Source organism: Cupressus sempervirens, chromosome 10 (genome assembly GCF_028749045.1).
Source record: "Cupressus sempervirens isolate cs-2001-9-10 chromosome 10, ASM2874904v1, whole genome shotgun sequence".
Taxonomy (NCBI): Eukaryota; Viridiplantae; Streptophyta; class Pinopsida; order Cupressales; family Cupressaceae; genus Cupressus; species Cupressus sempervirens.
The window spans coordinates 33,396,874-33,423,148 of record NC_143127.1 but is presented as its reverse complement, the minus strand read 5'-3'; positions in this window follow the sequence as shown (position 1 = coordinate 33,423,148).

Genomic DNA, 26,275 nt, shown 5'->3' with positions numbered 1-26,275 from the left:
TAGTGAATGTTGATTCTTGGTTGGCGAACATTGAATCATAAACTAAAATTTGACTTTGTAACTATAATGATTTCTCGATTTGCATTGGAATAATGAACATATAGACATATATGATATGACTTATTTAATATTTATCAGATATCTTGATCAATGGTGAAGTATCATACTATCAAATGATTTAATTTTATAGATTTCATGCATTTCTTCACATGCGTGTGCATGCACCTACCCACAGACACCCATGAAAAGATGAAAACATGAATTCATTATATGTTTTGGTTGATGTATTACTACTGTAATGTTCATTATATATTTTGGTTGATGTATTAATACTTCATCGTAAACCCTAAGCTGTAGTAAATGTACAAAGAAAAACTTATGTTTAGAAAACTATCTTCAGAATCCTCTAAAATGAAATGGATAATTACAACATATAGAAAAGAGAGAATCCATAAAATATGTATCTATATTTGACACTTGGCACTTCTATCTTTCTTTGATATGTAGCAAAGAAGCATCTAAATTTTTTTTTAGCTCAAGATATAATTTCTCTCTCATCTACCTTCATTTACTCTCTTTCTTTACAATTCAAAACTGTCCAATTTGTCTTCATTGGTACTTTCAAAGATTTTTTTTTTAACCCAAGTGAAAGTTACTCTTACTGCTGCATTTTCCTATTTTAGTTAAAATTATCACTTCCATGCCAAGTTACCGATTCACAGCTCCTATGCCTAGAGGGATAAGTAGATTCATCTGGAATATGACTTGGATCTGGTTGCCGTGTGAATGCTCACATGAAGCCCATCTAGGTCACTTGGATACTTTATGTATATGTCGTTACAACACATCCATATAAATTGATTCAAAGAGCATCTAGGTGTCTTGGATGCACTTCTTGTTAGCTTCCAAAGAAACACATCTAGAGAGCACATGGGTGCCCTAGATGTACTCTTGTGAGCATACAGAGCATTATGGAGTGTGTGAGCATTCACATGCCTAGAGGACAATTTTGACATTTTTTAAAAACAACTTAAAGGCACTTTATACTATGTGTTTTATATCATTTTTTGGGTCCTAAACCATAAATGACCTTGAAAGACATCATTCAATTTTTTTCCATCTCATTTTGTTTGCAACTAGGTTTTCTTCTTATTTGGTCTCCATTTGGGCATTTTGAAGGCAAGGTGATTATTTTTGAAGATAATCGTTCGTGGGGTACCAAATAGCTTTTGCAAAAGAGATCTAAGTATCTAAAGTAAGCATTTGATCCCATTCTTGAATCCTTCCGTAAATTTCTTTTGAGATTTTGATGAATTTTTTCAATTTTTGGAAGAAAACTTTTTCAATTTTTTAAAAATTTCCCACAAAGAATAACGAGACAAGTTTAACTATCTATTTCAATATTTAAATTACAACATTTTTTGCACTGGTATGCTTGATGTTCATAGTTTTTTTTTTCTAATTTAAATTTATTTAATTTTTTATAATAGCAAGACATTAGATTGTATTGTGCAAGAATGACCATTGGTAGTTGTCAAGGTTTAGAGGGAGGGCAAGGAGCTGATAGATTCAAAATTGATGTAGGATCTCCTTTATGTAGACATACTACACAAATATCATAGGTTTTAGGAAGTGGCTGATGTCTTTGGAAACCTAATGTATGTGAGAGTAAGAAACCATTCAATAACTCATTCTTGGGTCAAACTTCATTTTATGGGCCCTACTAGTACATGAATGAGAATGTGTAAAAACAAAGATGAAAAGGGGGATATTTAATGCACAACTATAAAGATACACAAAAGAACAAGAGCATGCTGATAAATTGGTTAGAAGATCAAAACAATCTTCTTATCAACTTCCACATGGAAAGAAAAATGCAATTATCTACTAAATTAGTTGTACCATCCAAACATTCATTCTTGCAAGTATTTGTACCAGATGAGGAAGAAGAAGCATAAATTACTGCCCACAAAGAGATCCATTGGACACAATATTTAAAATGGAGGCAAAATAGCTTGCTGATCTAGCCCTTATGGTTTGCCTCTATGCTAACAGTCTTCCTTTCAACTTGGTGAGATCATCATATTGACAAGAGATGGTGACTACCATCAATAAAGCATCGATTGGTTACATAGGTCCTAGGATTGAATAGGTGCATACCACTGTCACAAAAAGAGAAAACTTCTATAGAGAGATCTCTTCAACTAATTAGAAAATTTTGGGAAACTTAAAGCATTTCTATTGTTTTTGACAAATGGAAAGATACAAGAAAAATACCATTGAATAATGTGATTGTAGTGTCCTCCAAAGGGGTAATGTTTTCAAAGGCATTTGATTGTGGAAGGGAAGTGAAAGATTCACATTTAATTTCCATAGTTCTCATTGAGGCCATAGAGGTGGTGGGTATTGAGAATTTGGTCAAGGTGATTACAAATAGTGCTAAACATTGTTTGGGTACAATTGCTTTGGTTGAGGTCAATATGACCATAGTTTTTGGATACCATGCACTGTGCACTCCATCAACTTGGTCATGCAACAAATTAACATAAATAAATGGGATGAAACGAATATACTAAGAGGGGGTGGAGATAAAAACATTTTTGTTGAACCATCCAATGTCACAATCAATATTCTGATCGTTTCCCAAATTGGATTTGTTGAAGATAAATTGTAATTACTAAATATAATTAATTTAATTTACTTTTCATAAATTTTATGTTCTGTTCAGTTATCAAATTGTAAATTACTTTGCTTGATATATATTGACATACTGTTATTAACTTGCTTAGATTGTTGAGACCTGAAATGCATCTCATACTATTTTTATGAGACAACTTGTCAAGATACAAGGGGCATTGAGCCAAATGGTTATTACCAATCAATGGAGTGAATAGAAGACCTCAAATTTAAAGAGGTTCCAAAAGGTCAAGGCATTAGTCTTGGATGATGGTGGGCTCGTGTACAATTTGTATTGGATTTCACCAAGTCTATCATGACTATGCTCTGCATTTTGCTAATATGGATCAACCTTGTTTGAGGGCTATCTATGATGACATGTACACAATGGTAGAGAAGGTAAAGTTTTTTTGTGCAAACACTTGAGAATGAACTCACAAAATGTGAAACCTTATGCAAGAATGCATAAGCAATGATTCATCATCATTGGGAAAATATGACAACATGTTGTAGCTCTTGCATATGCCCTATCTCCAATAATATAGCAAGGAAGTACTTTCTATGTCAGATAGAGTAGTACCATAAATAGATGAAGAAATTGCTAATGTGTGCTACAAATCTTTTCAAAGACTCTTCCAAGATGATGAAGTGCACAAAATGTTAGGACAAAATCTAACTTATCTCACTTAGGAGCAAAACTTAGTCCAATTGCAATAAAGGACCAAAGCGATATATGAGCTGCCACATGGTGGTACCTCTATGGTCCACCATTTAAGCATGTACAATATCTTAATTAAGGTCCTCTCATAGGTATATATATATTTGTTTACCTCTTGTAACCTACAATTTAGTGCTTGACATTCTTTAATTCAATTTTCATTAAAATGTTTAATTTTGTGAACACTCTCCAAGTTGCAAGTTCTTCTACTATTAAATGAAATTGGAATACATGCTCCTCAATCCACTCAGTGTAGCATAACCGGTTGGCCTAAAAAAGAAGAAGTTGAAAACTTGATTTTCATTTGCACCAACTTGTTCCTTTTGTCATGTAAGGAGGATCACTACAACAAAGGGATGACTAAGCCTTGGGATGTAGTTCCCAAGTGTGCAAACTTAGATGCAACATTTGAAGATCTTACTACCATAATTGATGATGATGATGATTATAACATTATGAAGCATGGTGCATTTAGTGCAAGTAGAACCTCTTTGGGTTCAAATGAGCTTGAACGCGCAACAATTAGAGCATATGGAGATGAGGTTATTTTGTGAATATTTATGATTCTGATTTAGATTAGTGAATCTTGATTCTTGATTGGTGAACATTGAATAACAAACTAAAATTTGATTTTGTAATTGTAATTATTTTCTGATTTGCATTAGAATCATGAACATAGACGTATATGATATGACTTATTTAATACTTATCAAATATCTTGATCAATGATGAAGTATCATACTATCAAATGATTTAATTTTGTAGATTTCTTGCATTTCTTTGCGCACGCATGCACATTCACAACCCCTCTCCCCATTCGCACCCTGATCCTTGCATTTGCATATGTACCCAAATTGACAACTTCGCTTCCAAGTGAAAGCTCATTTACTGGACATTAAGGTTTACACCAATCCTGTATTTTACCAAATATTCGTCTCTTAGGTACTCAATGATGTCTACAATAATTAATGTTGCCATTCTTACCTTCCAAGTATTTAAATATATCGTGATACCTTGTTTGACATTATATCAAGTATTTGGCATGTATCCTTTTCCCTTGGACATTACACTCCAATTCTTCATGGTCTACAGTTGTTTGCTACATCATCTCACTTGTGTAGCATTCATGCATTACTAGAGAGCATACAATTTGCATTTGATCAGATATTCACTAACTTTCCTCTTGTGCGTCCCACGTTGGTTCAAACTTACCACTCATTTTTGTCTGCATGAAGCTGTACAACAACTTTGAGTAGTCTCATTTCGACAATCCCTTGAATTTTCAAACTTATAATTTAATCTTAAACTTGAAATTATGCTAAAACCACTAGGGTCCTCCATAGTCAAAAGCATATGGAAATGCAAAGCTTCTATGCAATCACAATTCAAAATGGTATGACATTGTGGAGATTCAATCTGACAATCGCTAGTAAAATATCTGGAGTTGTCATGTTAGCCCACATTAGCCCCTATTTTGAACTAGCAAAATTTCAAAATTATATATGATATTCATTATTTGGTTGGTTGAAATATGAATGTTTTGTAAAAACTATTTTCAAGATCGGTCACAATGAGATTCCAGTCAAAAGCATTCATTTATTTTGAGCCTTGTGGCAGGTCAGTTGTACATGTCAAACAAAGTAAAAGTTTCTAAGTTGAGAGAATCACGAGTGATCATCTAATTCTTCACCAAGTGCCTCAGAAAGGATGGATATTATATTCCATTCATTGGAAAATGATGGTATTATGGCTCAATTATTTGAATAAGTTGATTCAGGGACATCAAAAGCCAATATTGAAAATAAAATATTTTCAAAATGATATGAAGCGGAGTTCAACAATTATCCCTTTCACAAGTGTCTCCAAAAACCAAAATTTCCCCTTGCATACTCGGATAACAAATTGCCAAAGTGGTTTCAAGATCACGATGACTGTACATGAATGGTAATTTGGATAATTTTTTAATTTGCCGATAGTTACCCTCATTATTGAGCTTGTTCAGAGGGTGTTAATAACGAGACAAAAGGTGAGATGAAAGGAAGTGTGTTTTCGGTTATTTGTAGAAATTACTGAATTTGTTTTGACGTCTGAAATAGCCTTAAAGTAACCCAAGTACGTAACGTGCTGCGATAAGTGGTGATTTTTCTAAGTTCTGAAATGGAGCTCTGTGTTTATGTTTTAAAGATAAGAAAAGTAGTTATCCAAAGTTTAACTTGTTCTTGATAGCTACCTGTTAGCCCATGCACATAATGAAAGACATCTTATGCGATTGAGCTGTGAAAATATTATTTCATCAAGTCTATCTAGTGCAGATTTACAGTAAACAACAAATACACTTGGCTGGTGTAAAGCCAAGATTCACTTTTCTCAAATTTTATATTTAGAGATACTGGCATCAACATGCATACTAAACGTTAGAAACATTGACCAACCGAAATGCTTGACAAAATGGGACACATATTTCATCTCGAGGGACGTAAATGTAAATAGTTTGCATCATCTTCACTGCCAACGCCAAAAATGGGAGCTTTGGAAAATGGCACGAACCTCCATCAAAAGCATGCAATATCCCACCATAGACATGCATGATAACTACTCCACAAATATTTGATAGGGTGCCTCATAGAGACATCGCCTTTTATAAATATGTGCAAGCTTAGATAATGGAGCAGAAAAGGATTTGATAGAATTCTTCAAGAATATCATGCTATCTTAGCTCTGTCAAGAAGTTGGCTAAGAGCATGTTTCTATGCTATTGTTTAGCTAATTTTAGTTAGTAGTGGCTTGCCAACATTTTAAGCTAAAATTTCTTAATTATATTTTTTAGACACTTAAAAATTTCAGGGGATCATTCCAAAATTTTCATAAGACCATTTAACTGTTCAAATTTAAGCACACAATATATTTCAACAATTACATCGAAACATGAAATAAGTTACATAAGTTACCAAAGAAGAGGCTAAGCCGAAAGGTGGTAGTTATTATAACTAGCATATTATCTTCGTTTCTTCATACCATATGAATATTACTATAATCAAATATATGCAGAAAATGGAGTTGAAGAAATAAGTTAGAAACAAGAATTGTTATCACTTTCTTCGTATTGATGTACCAACTCAAAACCCAAACTCAAAGAGCACAAGGATTGTGTTATATACCTTGGTTGACATGCTTGCGAAGTACAAGAATGGAGGTGCAAAAATGTGTGACATTATGCCTTAAGACGTAACCACCATGAGTGAAATGAAAGGGTTGCTAGATATATAATGGCTTTAAGAATATGCATCATCTATTGGAGCATCTTTAGAAAGTTTGAAACAAATGCAAAATGTGGAAGCATAGACAAGGCATATAAAAGTTTTTTAGAATATCTCAAGAGATATATGGTCAAACAAATTATGTTACATGTATAAATCCAAAATCTTTTCCAAATCATCATTGTTTGTGTAAAATTTGGAGCCTTAAAGCTGCATGCAAACATACATCAAAATATAATGTTTGGGTGACCTTTGTTAAATAGCATAGTTGACATGCATCTAAAATGTCAAATCACGAATAATGTGATCGAAATGTTTGACTCAATGCATGAAGAAACCTCATTGAGTGAAAAGTGACATGGTAACCTCTAAATGAAGACAATTGGTAAAGTGACAGGTCTTGGATGGTAAAGTATGGTTAAACAACTCTTCCTTTATTTGATCTTTGAGTAGTTATTGTAAATGAAAAAGGAAGGCAACTATGGTAGTCATTCATGCATAAAGATGTCACGATCTAGTTGTTTCAAAATCCTTTATGGAGACAATGAAAGATGTCTAATGTAGTTAAGAGTGTATGTTCTTGGAGAGTAGTTATGGTTTTTCCAACAAAAGGATATGCACTTTGTGTTTCCAAAATGAGAAAGAATAAAGGAGATGCAAATACAAAGGATGCATATGAAGATTGATGTGCACTTCAATAGAATTAATATCTCTAAAATTTATATGTTTCATATTCTCATTTTGTATAATAGTGATCTGGGGGATACTTTTGTCAAAATTGAAGTATCTCCAAAACTTCAACAATCAGCATCGGATTAAACTCCTTGAAATTCTGGACCCAACACAATTTGAACGGGTGAGAAAGGAGTCCGTACACAAAAGTTACGACCAGTCAAAGGTTGGTCAAATTCAGGTATAGAGGCTATTAAAAAGGCAAAAAAAAATCAAACTCTCCAAATTTGGTCAAATTCGGCATCAAATCGAAGGTCTCGTCAAGAGCTCTCCAACGATGTTCGTTTTGTCAAAAACAGAGATCGTGTGTGAAAATGGCGCTCGATTGAAGTCCAAGGTGGTGTGGCATTAAAAATATATATATTTAAATTTTTTTTAAAAAAAATGCCATTCAATAATATAGGTGATGGTCAGGGGGGTCGAACCCATGACCTCCTAGCCCTAAGACTCTGCCGATGACCGTTGGAGCATTCGTTGCTTTTGAAACATATGAAGTGCAGTTTGTATATAACCCCTTCCCGTCGGAAATTGGAGAGAAAGGAAGCCGCCGGCGGGGTTGGAACCCCTGACCGGTGCCTCTTCTAAAATACTCAACTGCCAATGCACTATTTTGGTGCTTTAAGATATATTTAGCGCAGTTTTATTTTATCCTTTAAACCGACAGCCTAACCTTAGTAAAATAAGGTTATTATCTATTTTGACCCCAAAATTAACATAAGCCAAATCTTTCAAAAATGGCTAGAGGTTAATTCGAAGGGAGGAATTAATTGAAGGGTCTAATATTACATCATTTTGTTATAGCCTTATTTTGGCTAATTTCATGTATAAAAAGGGGGTTTAGAAGACTCTTGGGGACATTCAGAAAAAGGAGAGAACGTCCAAGTGCTGAGTATAAGGGAGATTTTTGAAGTGCTCATTCCTGTAATTTGAAACAAAGTGATGTTGTTGTACTTCAAAGGAATGACTTTGTAAACATTTGTACATGATTTTTGGAGATAATCGGATCGGTCCCCCTATTGGAGCTGGACCCGGAGACGTAGTCCATATGGATGAACTCCGAGATCAAATTGTTTGCGTCTTCTTGCTCTCATTGTCTCTTTTATCAGCTTAATCTTGTTGTTCTCTTATTTCATTTACGTTAATTTGATTCGTTAAAAGTTTTAAATTAATTCTATGTAATAAATTAGCATTCCTCTGTAATAGTCCTAGATCCTAATCAGATCAAATAGACTATGTCACTTATTTCAATTGCAAGTTACCTTTTGGGATCTATTATTGTAAAAGTTAGGAGAATTCAAATTTGTTTGTAAATTGGTAGTGATGTAGGAGCATCTTGTGTGTAAGGGCAATCTTGCATCACCTAAAAGAAAAGTTCTATTTCCATTTTTTCAGTTTTGTGTTTTCAATAAGGGTTATTCTTGTGCAGAGTTACTATTTGAGTCCAAGCTTGCTAATTTTACTGAGCTGGTATTATGTGCTCAAATCGTTCTAATTTCATATGTGGAGGTTCATCTTAGACTCATCATCTTGCTAGATGAGTTTCATTGTCATATCATATGTATTAGTGCAGTTATTGCAAATTTTTGATATGAATATTGACTATCCAAACTTTAGGTCCAACGATGAAGGCCTAAATGGCTCAAAAATGAGGCAAGACTTTGACAGATGGATGCTTGCATTATCAATTGTTGTAGATTGCTACCCAAGGATTTTGAAATGGGGTTATAATATCCCATTGAGTCAATGATTTTCTATTTATGGTCTCCAAAAGTGGACCCATCAAAAAATATAATTTGTAAAGTGTACTGAGTTGAACCTATGTAATAAAGTGTAATGAAATAATATAATATAAGTTTGGTCATCCTCCATGGTTAGGGCTTAGTGTCTAGAACCTTCTTGGGTGATAAAAAGTGCCTATATACAGAAAGACCATGGATATCTAGAGCAGTTCTGGGTGATAGTTGTAACTCTATCATGCAAAATTTTGCAAAGAAGGTGCCCATGTGGGTTTTCATATTGTAATTTTGTAATTCTGCATTTGTGGTGATAATAAGAAGCCCATATTTTGTTCTCTCAATTTGTGTTGTTTCAATATTTTTTGTGTGTGTTGTGGTATTAAGGGGACCCCCCTTCATCAAGTGGTATCACCATATTGTTAGTGCTTCCACCATCAATAATCACATTACAACACTTATCTTCAAATTTGGACTTAGTGTAAAATAAGCTCCTCCTTTGATTTGGTTCATTCTCACCACTCTGCAAGACTCTTATGTTAACTAAGACTTCTCCTCTTTCAACATCTTTAGAATGAGAGAATGTGTACAAATTCAAGAACTATTAATAAGATCACAATCAAGTACATATTTTCACTACTATAGATGGATGATATTATGGACTGTTTGAGTGGAGATGTGTATTTCACAAAGATAGATCTAAAGAGTGGGTACAATCAGATTCACATCAAAGAAGGAGATGATTGGAAGATTTTTTTCAAAATAAAAAAAATGATTGTGTGAGTGGTTACTCATGCCTTTTGGGCTAACGAATGCACCAAACACTTTCATAAGGCTCATGAATGAGGTACTAAAGGAGTTTCTGGATAATTTTGTCATTGTTTACCTAGATGATATTTTGATATTTAACTAAGAGATTGGAGAAGTATTTGATGGACATTTGCAAGGTGCTTGATAAGTTGAGGGAGGTAAGATTGCTGATAAATTTGAAGAAGTATAGTTTTGTAAAGGAGTTGGTGTACTTGGGATTTGTAGTATCAACAAAAGGTCTAAAAATGGACCTTGAAAAAGTGAAGGCTATCCTAGAATGGCCTACTCCAACAAGTGCAACAGTGGTAAGATCTTTTCATGGATTGGCTAGTTTTTACAAAAAGTTTATTAGAGGTTTTAATAGTATTTGTGGACCCTTGACAAAAATAATGAGGAGAGATAGAAAATAATTTAAATGGATTGTAGGAGCAAATAATAGTTTTAATATGTTGAAATTTTTTTTTATAGAGCAACCTATTTAAGAACTTCTAGATTTTAATAAGGTATTTCAAGTAGATTGTGATGCTAGTAGTACTATAATAAGAATAGTTTTGAGCCAAGATGTCATACCTATTGTTTATTTCAGTGAGAAATTGAATGGTTCCAAAAGAAAATATTTTGTTTATGATTGAGAATTTTACAAGTGGAGACACTATCTTCTTCGTAAGGAGTTTGTTTTGTATACCAATCATCAAGCTTTGCATTATTTGAATAGTCAAGGAAAATTGAACCAAATACATTTGAAGTGGGTTGAGTTCTTGCAGAGTTATACATTTGTTTTCAAACATAGGAGTGAGAAGTCTAACAAAGTTACATATGCTCTTAGTAGAAGACATGTTTTGCTAACAAAAATGCAGATTGAAGTGGTTGGGTTCAAGGAACTCAAGAATTTGTATCTAGAAGATCCTGATTTTGATGAGGCTTGGAAAGCTTGTACATAACCTGTTACACTTGATAGGACAAAGTGGTTGGATTTCATAATCCAAGGTGGTATGTTGTTCAAGGGAAGTTAGTTGTCCATTCCTAGAAGTTCTATGAGAGAGAATCTCATCAAGGAGAAGTGCAATGGAGGATTGGATAGACACTTTGGTAGAAACAAAGCCATTGCTTTGGTTGTTGAGAATTATTACCGTAGTTGCAGAAAGATGTGAAGAAGTTTGTAAAGAGTTTTAGAGTATGTTAGATGGAAAAATGAGTAAAGTAGAATATGAGGTTGTCTCAGCCATTACTTGTACTTGAGAAGCCATGTGAAGATGCCATCATGGATTTTGTTCTTGGATTACCAAGGACACAACAAGGGCATGATTCAATAATTTTGGTGGTTGAAATTTTTTCAAATATGACACATTTTATTATCTATGAGATGACTAGTGATGTTGTTTATGTGGTGCAATTAATTTTTAGAGAAGTGGTGAGACTACATGGTCTCCCAAAGAGAATAGTTTTTGATCAAGATACCAAGTTTGTTGGGTATTTTTGGTATACATTATGAAAGAAATTGAAAAAAATTCCTCACATCATCCATAGATGGATTGAGAAATACAGGTGGTAATTGGAGTTTGGGGAATTTACTAAGATGCTTGGTTGGGGATATGCCAAAAGGTCGGGATTTGATTTTACCACATGCAAAATTTGCATATAATAATTCTATCAATATTGTATGATATGAAATTAGTGTGCAAAGAATATCAAGATTAATCTAACATTCACAAAACTAAATAAAACAACAATACATATGATAAGACAAAGGAAACAATGTAGAGGAATGCAAACCAAGTATGGTGAGCTCCCCAAGTGTGACCTTGATGTTTCAATGTGTCCAAATGATGGTGGATGTGTACTCAAGAGTGCTTCAAGCTTTAAATGATGGATTTGTGATCAAGCATAAAGATGGATGAAGTATTCAACAATGGAGGTATAAATGGATTTTGATCTGGTAAGGATACAATGGATAACTTTGGTGGTTAATGAAGCATTATAAGTTTGCATGAAAAGTGAATAATTTGTGAGAGGGGGAGGGTCCAATTTATAGGCCAAGGGGTAGTGAGATGGAGGCCCATGATGCAAAGATGGAGGTTTGATGAAGAAGGGCTAGGATGCAAGGAAGGGGAAGCACATGGTTTGTGCTTCTTCAAATTCATAGTATAGACAATTCAAAAGTCTAAAGTTTGGTGAACTTTATTTTCAAAATCTATTTATGTATATTAATTCCTAATGTCTTATTGGTACACATTAAATTTCTTGGGGTTTTAATTATTTTTTAAATAACAAAAAAAAAATAAAAAATCAACATTGATAAGTATGCATTAAATGCAGGGTGAATGGATAGGGGAAGAGGATCAAAATGAAGGATCAAAGGGAGTTATGACAGAGGAGTGTGGAGGAGGGATGTAAGAGACATTAAAGAGTTATTAATGCATGTAAGAGGCTTAAAGTCCTTGGATAGGAATGTAAGGATGGGATATGTCTATCACTTTAATTTTGGCTTGGTTTAGAAAGTCTTGACCCTTGTTTAAGGCTATGCACATGTTTAGGAGGTAGATTAGGCTTAGCTTAGGAGGAGATTAGGATACAAGTGGCTTAGCATTAATGAAATGGGTTAATTAGCTGGCTAAGTGAGGTTAATATGGTAAAATGAGTTGGATTTGAATAATGATAGGGTTTTAAGGATGGTTAGGGGTTAGGAATCAATTTATTAAATAATTTACTTAATAAAATGGGACGTGAGATTAAATTAAATAAATTTATACATTTATTTAATTTAATAGAGGAATAAGGATTAATTGATAATTTGACTTTGGGTTGTCATTTGATTTTATCAATTGGACTATAATTAATTAGCTAGGGGATGACGATAAATTAATTAAATATAAAATATTTAATCAATAATGTCCTAGAAGATGACTAAATAAGATTACTTAGTAATCTAATTAGATTTAGGTGTCTACATTTTGCCCCTCTTTGATATAGTGTTGGGACAATACTATTTCAAAGAAGTTTGAACATAAATGACGTGAATACATGTTTTAAGGCAATAGGGTTGGACCCCAGTCTTGAGTAGAAGAGGAGAGACTGGACTATGTGATGCCCCCTCAAGAAGGTGGCGGGGAGAGCAGATGAGGCTTGATGACTTCTTGAAAGGGTACAACAAGATGGGGTGAGCAATAGGATGCAGAGGGAATACAAGAGTGTTAAAATTGCAACAAAATTACAAAAATAATATGGCTAAAGGAAAAAAGGAGGGTTAGAGGGGTTAGAGAGGGAGGTAAGGCACCAGAAGGGGATTATAAGAGGATCTAGGAGGGCTAGAAAGGAGTAAATTCTCTCATATTTATAGTGAGATATTTCCAATTTGGAGCTCTGGGTGAGATGATGTTATGATTGCATAGGGAATATCAGAGCATTGGGTGAACGTGGTACAAATATGGGCACGACAGACACCAGATCAATTGGTAGGCACTAAAAATATTCTCTTGTGATTTTGGTATTTTAGTTTATAACATTTCCAAAAAATCAAAAAGGCATTCCCATAGGCACGGGTTCAGGGATCAATGGGATCATGATCCTACAAAAGGGCCAAGGGTAAGGGATCAAATAGAGGGTTGTAAGCTTCTTTCACAAGAAAGTGATTTTGACTTACAACTTTCATGACAAAGTAGATCTGAGTGTGAGAAAGTGATCCCGTTAGTAAGTATGCATTTCCACTGGCTAAGGATGGGATAGGGTAAAAGTCAATGAAAGAATGAGGAAATGCTTGACCTGGGAGGGGAAATAGGAGATGCCTTCCCACTATAATCTACAACAATGGGAACACAGGGATGGGGAGGGGTCGTGAGAATGCAATCCCACTTGTGGGAATGTGAGTAAAGGTTTTTTAGTGTTTTGAGGGGTAAAGGGAGGGTTATGAAATATAGGAAGAATGGGTTAATGGAAAGCATAATTGACTAACATTTGATGTTTTCTGGATGTAGTGGTCATTGGATGCATTAGTGTTGTAGGAGTGACGTGTCATAGTACTATGTGCTAGGGACTAGTTCACACTAGTGGACTAGGCTAGGATTGATGTAATCAGGCTGGAATATCTAGTGAGGTTGCCACATATATGAACATACATGGATATGGTGACAACGTTGTGTGAGTGCTAGTATGGTGAGACACGAACGTTTCATCTACTAACAAATGAGATGGCTATCACCATGGAGGATGTATACAAGATATTCTGACTACCAGTGCATGACACATCATTGATGGTAGATAAGAGAGTCATAGGAGAGTGGGTGGTGAGATGACTGGTGGGGTCTGAAGTTTAGTTTTAGATTTAGAGGGGTTAGTTTGCATTGGACGAGCACTTGGATTGGTTGGTTGTAGATTGGAAGATGTTAGTGTAAATAATTAATTATTATTACACTTTACTTAATTTTACTTAGGTTAATGCTTTATTATATTATTTATTAGTTAGACACCTAGGAGTATGCATACTCATATGAGTTGTCTTGTTGACAACACAAGATTTAGCAACTCTAATTTAGCACATGGTGTCTATAACAAAAGAGTTTGCATAATCAACTGAGTTGTCATGTAGACAACATAGTTGTTCACACTCTAATTAAGCACATGGTGTCTACAACATCTTTTTATATGACACACCTATGTAAGCTTATCCTTTCATCATCGCACTAACTTCTATCCTCAATGGAGGATAATCCACTCTTGGTAGACATGTGCTTAGTTGTGAGTCTTATCACTTTACTCACTCCTAGTCATTCAAGAGGGCTTTATATTCAGACACTCCTAGTGTGTATGAACATCAATTCATTTTTCATATTGTTATTCTGATCAAATTTTATTGGTCCATTTTGTGCTAGTGCTTGAGCTTCTTGATCTTGGGTGATTTTTCCCTAAGTAAAATTCTTACATGGTATTAGAGTTGAGGAAGCTTCTCTTCACATAGCCATTGGAGACCATTTTTGCTTCACCTCTTGGAGGACCATGATTGAGATCTAGAGTATCGAAGACATTGGGAGCATCTAGAGCCAAAGAAAACCTCACTATTGTGTCTAGAGGATCGATTCGGTGAACTTTGACTATAAATTTGCCTACCCTAGGCCATAGTCAAATCAGAGGCAAATTTTTTTTGCAAACCAGAACTGGAAGGATCGATTTGAAAAAATTGGTATGATCTCTTTAGATCTATGCAATTAATTTTTCAGATCTAAATATTTTTGCATCTCTGCATTTTTTCTTTTTGGATTTGCATTTTATTTTGAAAATTTTGCTAAAAAATTGTAGGACAAGATTGGAGCTTGCTAGTGCAAATCAGATATTGGCATCATATTCAGAAGGTCAAAAAACCCCAAATCAAGTTTTGTTTCATCAAAATTGGACATTTGAGGTGAAATCTAGAGTCAATTGATTTTTGGAGGTGCGATGACGATGATTTAGGAAAAATAATTATAGAGGTGTTCAAACAACAATATCTCTCTCATACAAACTCCTTTTTTTGAGCAATTTTTTTTTGTTTTGGGGTAAAATTTCATGATCTACACATTGGTGTAGGATGTTTGAGATCTCTATTATTTAATTTTTTTGCAAATTGCAAATCCTAATTTCTACAACTTCAAAGGCTTAGTTCGGGCTCATTTGGACACATTTTCAGGTTCCTTTATTTAAAAGTGCATTATTTTTTGTCTACTTTCTAGATCTACAATTAAATTATGGGCTTGTGTGGACAAAAATACCACTTTCAAAATTAGGTCCTTTTTTGCATTGTATTGCTTTGATAGAACTTCAAAATTGTTGTACATCTGAACTACATTGCTAAGTACTAGATTTGAACTCCAAGAGGAGGTTGTAAACAAAAAAATAAGAAACCTACTTTTGTCCATTTTGACTAGTAGCCTATTTTAAATGCATTACATATAAAGTGCCAAAAGTATCATTTTTGAGGGGGTTCTTTGATTAAGTGAATAGGGGGGGTGTGTCTTGTGTTCTTGTGTCTCTCTTTCTCTCTTGTGCTCTTTTTAATTTTTTGCATCATGGGTTAACCTAAAGCTTCACTTTCAACTTCACACAATTATACTACATGGAAAGATATTGTATGGAGTAGACTAATGGAAAATAGTTTAAATCTATATGTTGATGGTACAATTGTAAAATCCATTGATGCTGCTGCACAAGTTGATTGGAAAGTTAAAGATAACCAGGCTTTAGGAATTATTAGGAGTTGTTTTCATAGAGATCTCTTCTTCTACATTTCCAGCTTTAAGGATGCCAAGGGTGCTTGGAAAAAGCTTGAAGGGTTGTATGGCAAGGTGGATTAAGAAAAGGGATTCCAAATTGAGGATGATCTACTTCTCTTGGATCCTAAGAATTTTGACACAATTCAACACTATGTCAACAAAGCCAATGAATTGAGAGAACTACTTAAGAATTGTGGTAATCCCGTGAAGGATGATAGATTGATTCATCACATCTTGAAGAGGCTACCTTCAGAGTATGCATCTTTTGTTTCAAGTTACAACACTCACAAGTTGACCATGGGAAGTACCTTCACTAAGCCTTCATTTGATGCATTAGCAGAAATGTTGATGTTGGAACAATCCAAATTGATAAATATGTGAATTCTCAAGTCATCCAAGTACACAACATTGGTGGCTAGTAATGAGAACCAAACAAATCAAGGAAAAAAAAGTTCTACCAACAATAAGAAAAAGCATTTGAAGCCCAAATCACAATTAGATACACAACAATCTTCCTCCTCACAACAAGGAAATTATTCTTCCAACAAGAAGGGAAACAACAACAAGAAGGATAAACTATTTTTTGCATATTGAAAGAAACCAAATCATGATGAGCATCATTGCAAGACTAAGAGAATAGATGAGTTGGAAAAATTACTTAAGAAGAACAAAATCAATGTGCCAAATGCTTCCAAGGATTCAAATTCATCCACTCCATAGGGAAAAGGGCAAGTACTTATGGCAAGTTCAAGTTCTTTAGGGGAATGGGTTCTTGAATCAGGTGCCTCATATCATATGCATTCTTCAAAAGGACACTTTTCTTCATTGAAGTAGTCTAAGGTACCTCACATCTTTGTAGGGAATGATACAAAAGTGGAGGTTGAAGGGAAAGGACAAGTTGAGATGGAAAATGGAGAGTTCAAAGATGTTCTCCACATTTCTAACCTTAGCACTAATCTCCTTTCAAACTAAATTACTCACTATGGAAGTGGCAATAAAGTTGAGTTCCTTCTTGATTCAGTAATGGTGCACAATCTTAAGGATCATTCATTGGTTGCAGTGGGTAAAGTCAATCATGACACAATGCTTTATTCTTTCTCCTACTTTGTGTCTAAGTCTCCTTCACATGTCTTGTTGACACATTCACAATCACAAAGTAAATTATGGCATAAGCAGTATGGACATCTTGCCTTCTGCTATCTTCATCAACTTATCTCAAAAATATGGTCAAAGGTCTACCTACAATCGACTTTTCTAAGGGTGAATGTTCAACTTGTTCAATGGATATGCATCTAGAAGAAAAGTATGACAAAGCAAAGTCTTGGAGAGCATCAATTGTTCTTGAGCTAGTTCACACAGTTCTAGTAGGCTCTTTTTTAGTGACATTAGTTAGCAAGGGTCGTTATATCCTCACTTTCATTGATGACTTTTCACACTACACATGGGTCTACTTTCTTAATCACAAGAATGAAGTGTTTGATAAGTTTCTAGCCTTCAAGAGTCATGTTGAAAAGCAATCAAAGAAATCCATCAAGGTTATTCATATGGAAAATGAAAGTAGATATGTGAACTCAAGACTTAGAGACTTTTTTGAACTTGAGAGTATTGATCTTTAGAATCTTGTAGCATTTAATCCACAAAAGAAAAGTGTTGCAGCAATGAGGATTAGAACTCTTAAGTCAATGGCAAGTTGCATGAATCAAGCTGAGTCTCTTGGTCCATCACTTGAAGTCAAAGAAATAAGTAGTGCCAATCACATCCTTAATAGGTCTCCTCATAATGTCTTAGATGGAATGATTCCTTTTGAGGCATGGTGCAGAAGAAAACCAGTTGTGAAACACTTTAGAGTTTTTGGTTGTCCAGCATGGGCACACATATCTTCAAGGGAATGCAAGGCACCACCACCAAGGCCTTGTACTTTCATTGGATATGAAGATAGTGTTAAGGCATATAAACTTATGGATCTCGAGAGTCATGAGATATTCATAAAGAGGAATTTTCACTTTGAGGAAAGTTCATCTAGCTTATCCTCTAATCCTCTCCATACTTCATACATTATGGAAACTGATAGTAACAACAGTGATAGTGATTCAACAAGTTCAGATTTGTGGGATCCTATTGACATATTCAGAACAAGGTCACAACATCAACAAATTCCACATGCATACATTGCTATAGTGGTAGGTCCATGTAATTTATTAGAGTTGGGTACACCTTGTCTTCTAGTTCTAACATGAGGGGATGACTACATAACATATATTTTAGGCTTGTTTGTGGAGTCCTACCTAGTAGATTTGGGAGACATGATTGATGATATATATCTTCTCTTTGATGAAGAAGATCCTTCTTCAGTTGTTGCAAGGGAACACTCTAACCCTCTTTTCCATTCTCTACATGATCAGTCTTACAAGGTTGATATGATTGTGGATCCTTATGTACAACAGTTGTAGGAGGTCTCTTTATCATTCAAGGAGATAGTTTTTTCTTTGGTATATGTTCTACATACATCCTTGTTAGATCTGAACATGTTCTTTTTAGCAGTGTTGTAAGGGGCAACCGTCAATATTGACATAGGGATAGTTGATCATGTTTCAGAGACACCATTCATCTTTAGGATTCTTTCTACAAATTGGGGAAACATCTTATGTGTACCTATGGTCTTGTTTCTTCCTAAAGGGAGGAACATGATTCAACAATCATGGATCAACTTCTACATTCATCTTGGAGCAGCTATCACTAATTGAAATTCTACATTTGGGGGGGGGGGGGGGTGGACTACCTTTTCTTCTTCTTTCTTCTTCTTCTTCTCTCTTATTGGGGGGACTTTTTCCTCTTCGACAGTTTTTGTCCTTCTCATACTTCTCTATTGTATATGCATGATGTATGCCATAATGGGGGGGTCTTGATTACTCCATCCATACATGCATCTTACTTTATTTTTCATCTCTCTTTTTGGGGGAGGGTTTTTCCCATGAGGTTTTTTCTGTTTCTCTATTTTTAGAGAGATTGCATTGCATTTGTACGTGGGTACCTAAAATGGCCTAGCAGCTGGGACCCATCATGCATTTTAATTGTAGCTTTAGTAAGCTTAAGTGCATTCCCCTAAGTTACACTTAAGGGGGGTGTCATTGTAAATAATTAATTATTATTACACTTTACTTAAGTTTACTTAGGTTAATGCTTTATTTTATTATTTATTAGTTAGACACCTAGGAGTATGCGTACTCATATGAGTTGTCTTGTTGACAACACAAGAGTTAACAACTCTAATTTAGCACATGGTGTCTATAATACAAGAGTTTGCATAATCAACTAAGTTGTCATTTAGACAAAATAGTTGTTCGCACTTTAATTAAGCACATGGTGTCTACAACATCTTTTTATGTGACACACCTATGTAAGCTTATCCTCTCATCATTGCACTAACTTCTATGCTCAGTGGAGAATAATCCACTCTTAGTGGACATGTGCTTAGTCGTGAGTCTTATCACTTTGCTGACTCCTAGTCATTCTAGAGGGCTTTATATTCTGGCACTCCTAGTGTGTATGAACATCAATTCATTTTTCATATTGTTATTCAGATCAAACTTTATTGGTCCATTTTGTACTAGTTCTTGAGCTTCTTGATCTTGGGTAATTTTTCCCTAAGGAAAATTCTTACAGAAGATATACTTATGTGCATGTGAGCTAGTGTCGGGTTATATTTCTCGAAATATTGGTGGGATGAGAGTTACACTAACATTGATTTCTTCAATCATCTGAATTGTAGATGAGGGAGTCCTAGCTACATGGGTCTCACTGATGCTAGTAGAGCTGTACCGAGATCTACATTAGAAAGTATATTAGGGTGTAGGGCATCACCATGGGAGGAACATGGGATTTTTGACCTTGCAAGGCTTTGGCTTGGGAGCATATCATGATTTTAGACCATTTGGGTTGAGGGACATGCAGAAAGAGGAGTTGATAGTATACAACTAGGGAGATCCATTGAAATATTGTCATATAGAGGAGGTGGACTATTGGAAAGTCCAAATTGATGAGATCCAGGCAGTGACATGAAGGCCGTACATAGGTCTCAGGCCATGGGAAGAGGAGAGACAAAAACTAGCATACACCATATTATTGTGTTTCCTTTTTCGTTGGTAGGAATATAAAATTGAGCAATATTGACTAGATAGAGTTCTACGATAGTTCAAATGGCCATAGAACATGCTAGGGGATATTGTGTGGTACCAGAGGGTTACTAGAGAGTCAATCATGGTATTTGGGCCACCTTTATAGAGAAAGTGATTATTTTACGCATGGAAAGATCTGGCGGCCCAAGATTGGGACTAGTTGGATGGGGTTACAGATGCTGGGTCCACTCAGGACTACAATGATTAGTTCCAATGCTCGAGGCTGGTGAGGAGAGAAAAAGAGACTAGGGTGGTAGTGTTGGTAGGAGAGATCGCCAGAGCATCAATGAATGGGAGGTATGAGGTGACAAGTTTGAGAGAATAGGCAGAGGTTGCGGTGTAGGGGGAGGCATCACAAAGGAGGAGACAAAGGTAGGGAGAGGAGGAGAGGGGGTAGAAGGAGGGGATGCTAGAGGAGGTGAGGCCATAGGATGAGGCAAGGCCATAGAAGGATAGGCCATAGGGGGCCTAGGGGCAGTTGGGGGAGGAGGAGGGGGGTCTTGTTTTGGAGGAGAGGATGGTGGATTGGTGGGTAGATATGCATCCCTGTAGTAGGAACATAAGGCAATGAGCTAGCTACTACAAGATACATAGAATGAGAGGGAACAATTTAGAGATGAGAGGAATCAATTTAGGAGGGAGGGATGCTACCGAGGGACAACTAGACAGAGCAAAGATTGAGCTAGGTGGACTGTAGTTGGAGTCATGGTAGTTGGAGGGGAGATTGAAGGTGATCAAGTCAAAGAAGCAAAAACTTCAATGGATAGTGGACACTCTGCAAGATGAGAGAGATAGGATGGTGGTGAAGGTGGTGATTCTAAAAGCATAGATGATGGTGGGGGGAGGTTTGGAGAAACTAAGGTGGCTGTAGGGGGAGGTGGAGGATCTATGGGAGAGAGTAGGTTTCTACAGGGGGAGATACCATGTAGTTGTGGTAATTGATCAGATCAAGCATTACAGGTGGATGACATAGTTAGGTACAATTAGCATACATACCAATATGTAGGGTGGGGTGAGAGTGGGTGGAGCACTAGGGGATCGTAGAGGATTGGTGGGTCTCAGCAAATAGTGCAAAGCCATAGGTTAGGATAGAGCTAGAGATGAGAGAGGGGGACAGTTGGGAGGAGAGATAGGGCATAGAGTTTAGGGATAGGAGGAGGGAGAATGAGGTCACCACTACCACCACCACTAGCGGTGACATGTATAGAGAGGGATCCTTATGAGTCTCATAGAGAGAAGGCGATGGACGAGGATGTGAATGAGTAGTGATATGCTACAATTTTGTGATCTTTAGGATATTTTTGATGTATAGATACAGATTTTTGTGGTCACAAACCCAGACGTATTTGTATGGACATAGGATTGGACTATGGTAGACATTTTATATTTTTTCAAGGTGGATGATGCATTATTGATTCGGTTGAGGATATTGGATATATAGATAATGAGCATTCTTGGGGTGGGATATGTGTGTAATGAGTACTTTTCCTATGGGTTTTAATGGTACTGTATGTTTTTATGAGATGCATGTGGATATTGATATGATGTGGATTGACATGTATTCAATGCAGGATGTGATGCTGTAGATGATATGCATGATTTTACTAACACTTGGTGCAAGATGTGATGCACTATATGAGTGCTATGAGATGCATGATGAAATTGACAATTTAATGTAGGATGTGATGCGTTATAGGAGTGCTATGAGATGCATGATGTTACTGAAATTTTGATGTAGGATGTGATTTTGTTTATGGTTTATATGAGATGCAAAGAATGAGAATGTGAAAAATGAATCTAAAAAGACTATGGTGATGTAAAATGAACCTAAAAACTATGATAATGTAAATGATAACTTAAAAATGAACCAAAAACTAAGATGATGCAAATGATAGCTAAAATGAACCTAAAACTATGATAATGAAAAAGATAACTAAAATGAACCTAAAAACTATGATGATGCAAATGCTAACTAAACTGAACCTAAAAACTATGGTGATGCACTTGATAACTAAAAGGAACCTAAAAACTATGATGATGTAAAAGATAACTAAAAGGAACCTAAAAACTATAATGATGCAAAATGATAAATGAACTAAAAAGGATCATGATATTGAGGTGAGAGACAAATGGATATGATATGAAATGCAAGTAGAATGATAGGGAAGTGAATGTGGGAGTAGGAGGATGGGTTGGATTGACTTGTAGCATATCACTAATCGATCATAACCTTGGTTAGGGGAGGGGAAATAATGTGCAAAACTTTGAAAATATTAGTGTGAGATAGGAGATCCAAGGATATTTGATGGGCTAGGAGGGGAAATAATGTGCAAAAATTTGAAAATATTAGTGTGAGATAGGAGATCCAAGGATATTTGATGGGCTAGGGGATTGGGGAGAAAGGAAAAGGTGATAGTTGTTAGATTGGACCCGTGTGATGAGATGGAACAAGGATAGGAAAATGGTGGAACTGGGGGTGCTTTTGGGAATAGGAACTATAAGAGAGGTAGGATATAAGTGTATAGTAAGATAGGAACATATAGGATTGGTAGTAAAAGTGAGACGAGGGAGATAAAGTAAATTGGGGGGGTGAAATTATGTAAGAATCTTGAGAGTGGGGTACTTCGTAAAGTAGTACCACCATGTAGTCTGAGCACTTCATTTGATATAGAAATATTGGGGATATGCCAAGGTTGCCAAAAAATCAAGGCCTATACATCAATATTACATAGGATTGACTCGAACAACTATGCAAGGATTGCCCCAACATCACATATGAATCCTAGAGGAATCAGAGTGGAAACGATATTGGGTAATCCACAAATAGATGATATTTCCCAATTGCACCATGTGATCAGGAATGATCATATGTTTGGAACATGCAAGGGTCACATCTAGTGGACTTACAACCAGAAAAAGACCTGATCAAGACCTTGCTCTCTAATTGCCTCATTCACATCACACCATGATATAGAAGATCATGGTGACCTTGAGGAGGGAACACCCAAATTTCTTGGAAAAGATAATTTAAGAACCAAAAAGGGAAATCCAATATCAAAAGAAAGAATAAAACCATACAAGTAACCTTTTTCCAAAGAGATCGGTAGTACTGGATATTGATGGACGAAGATCAAACATGAAGAAGGATTGAATCCTACGAGGACCTATTGGTAGTATTTGGGACTACAATGATGGCAGTAACTATAACTATCTCTAGGAAAAAAATTTGATGGAAAGGGATCTTGTTGAAGGGTTCTAAAAATGACCTTTTAAGATGAAAAGTGGTCTATGACTCAAAACAACCTAACCTTAGAGAAAAAATGAGGTATGTACAAAGGGACTAGACTAGGAAGGATGAAAACTAGGATGTACAATAAACATACCAAAATATGTTCAAGGAGTACTTGTATAAAGACTTAGAGTAATGGGACTAAGAGCACGATAGGATAGTGGTTTTATTTACAATGGGAAAATCTCAGGATGAGGAAATAAGGGAATGATCTGATACAATACAATGTGAAAAAGCTCAGGATGAGGAGATAGCACGAAACAATATATGGTACACTATTTTACAAGGGGTATAATACACAAATATGATACATGTGATAGGGTACAAGGATATGATATATGTGGGAAGTGCCATGATATAATACACTGCTCTAATTTGATTTCCAAGCTTAGGGATGAGGATAGTGATAGTGGTAGGGCGGTAATAGGATCATTGGAACACCTTGGAAAAATGGAGGGATGGACAATGAGATGTGGGAAAGATGGTGAGGGTGGATGTAGACCATGACAAATAATGGGAAGGCCAAGTACACATGGTGCCTATTTGCTAGGTTTTCACCAAGGTACCTATCCAAGGTGCTTGAATTGCCAATTTTTCACCATTGGATGCTTATTTTTCTTTACTATTTTCTTTTTCTTCTTTTTGGATATTTTTTCTTTTTGGGTGTTTTCCATAGGATTAGAAGGATAAACTAAGGATATTAGGCATATAACTTCTTGAAGTGAATAATGTTGGTGGGATCATTCAATGTTTCACCTTCAAGTGTTTATAGGTGGTATGCTCTTGAGCCAAAAGATGGGGTGACAACATATGGACCAAGCCATGTGGGCTCAAATTTTCCCTTCTTTTCTTGGTCTATTTGGAATTTTGTATTTTCTTTGAGGACCATGTCACCTACTTGAAATTTCTATGGGTGAACCCTTTTATTGAAGTAGCATTCGAGGCGATTCCGATAGACTGTGAGATGATCATAGGCCTATTGCCTTTTTTCATTAAGTAGATCTAGCTGTGTGAGTCTAGCTACTCTGTAATCCTCATTTGATATTTTTCCTCACAAGGATGGGATTTCAACTTCAATAGGTAGGATTGTTTCGACACCATAGACCAGGGAATATGGAGTTGGACCTGTGGATGTATAGAATGAGGTACAATAAGCCCATAAGACTAGGTTGATTATAGATGCCAATCACGTCTAGAATAATTTAAAAATTTTGTTGAGGATTTTGAGTACAATTTTTTTAGTTGCCTTAGATTAACCATTACCTTGTGGGAAGTAGGGGATGGAAAAATGGCGATGAATATGGAGGGAGGTGCACAACTCTTCCACATTGAGGTTTTCAAAATTACCTCCATGGTCAGTAAAAATAGTAGCAGGGATATCGAAGTGACATATAATGTGATAGAGGATAAATTTAGATACTTACTCCTATGGTAGTAATAAGTGGGACTTCTTCAAACCACTTGGTGAAATAATCTATTGCTATGATTATCCTTTTGTGGCCTTCTAAAGATAGAGGTGCAATAACACCTAAAAAGTCAAACCCCTAGCATGCAAACGACCATGGCAGTGCAATGGGTTGAAGATCTTGAGCTAGAGCTCATATCAAATTTGCATGCTACTAACAAGGTAGACACCTTTTGACAAACTCACAAGCATCATGTTCTATAGTAGGGCGATAGTATCCAAATCTGAGTATCTATCTAGCTAGGACTATTCCACTCATGTGAGCACCAAAAAATCTAACATCTAGCTCTTTGAGAGCCATTGCAACCTCATTTTGGTCTAAACATTGAGAGAGAGTATCATGATAATCTTGATGATATAGGGTGTTAGCTATGATAGTGTAGCAGGATGCTTTGCAAATAAGGTTGTGACATTGGGTTCATGTGAGATGAGGAGATATGATACCATTTTTAGATAAGCATGAATTTTGTGGTACCATAGGTATTGGGGACCAACTAAGATGCATACCCATGTGGATTCATCATTCTCATATGCAGGCTCGTGTAGCTACTTGACTAAGAATTCATATTGTATAGCTTGCTAAGGGATCTCTAAGAGTGAAATGATAGTTGCCATGGTATCTGCAACCTTTTTTTACAACCTTGGCACCTGTGTGAATTGGATATGAATGAAATTTTGTTTTAACTGATCAAGAAATTCTTTGTAGGGTTGAATTTTATCATCCTTTTTCTGGTACTCATCAAGGACTTGCTTGATAATCAGTTGTGAGTCTCCAAAGACTTGTAGCTCTGTGATGTTCCATTTAACTACTATATTGAGTCCCACAATAAGAGCTTCATACTCTTATATGTTGTTGGTGCACTAAAACTGAAGTTTGAAAGATTTAGGAATGTGGTCACCTTGAGGGGTGACCAACAATATGCCTAATCTAGAGCCATGGAATATATAAGATCCATAAAATTATATCTTCCATGATTGTTCTTTCTTTATCATGTTGAGATTTTTATCTGGAAACTCCATAATGAGAGGGTGATCAACAACTAAGGGCACATCAACCAAATGATCTACTATAGCTTGTCCTTTGATTACCTTTCTATCGACATATTGAATGTCAAATTCACTAAGAAGCATGACCCATTTGGCTAGGTAGCCTATGAGCACTGTGCATGACAACATATATT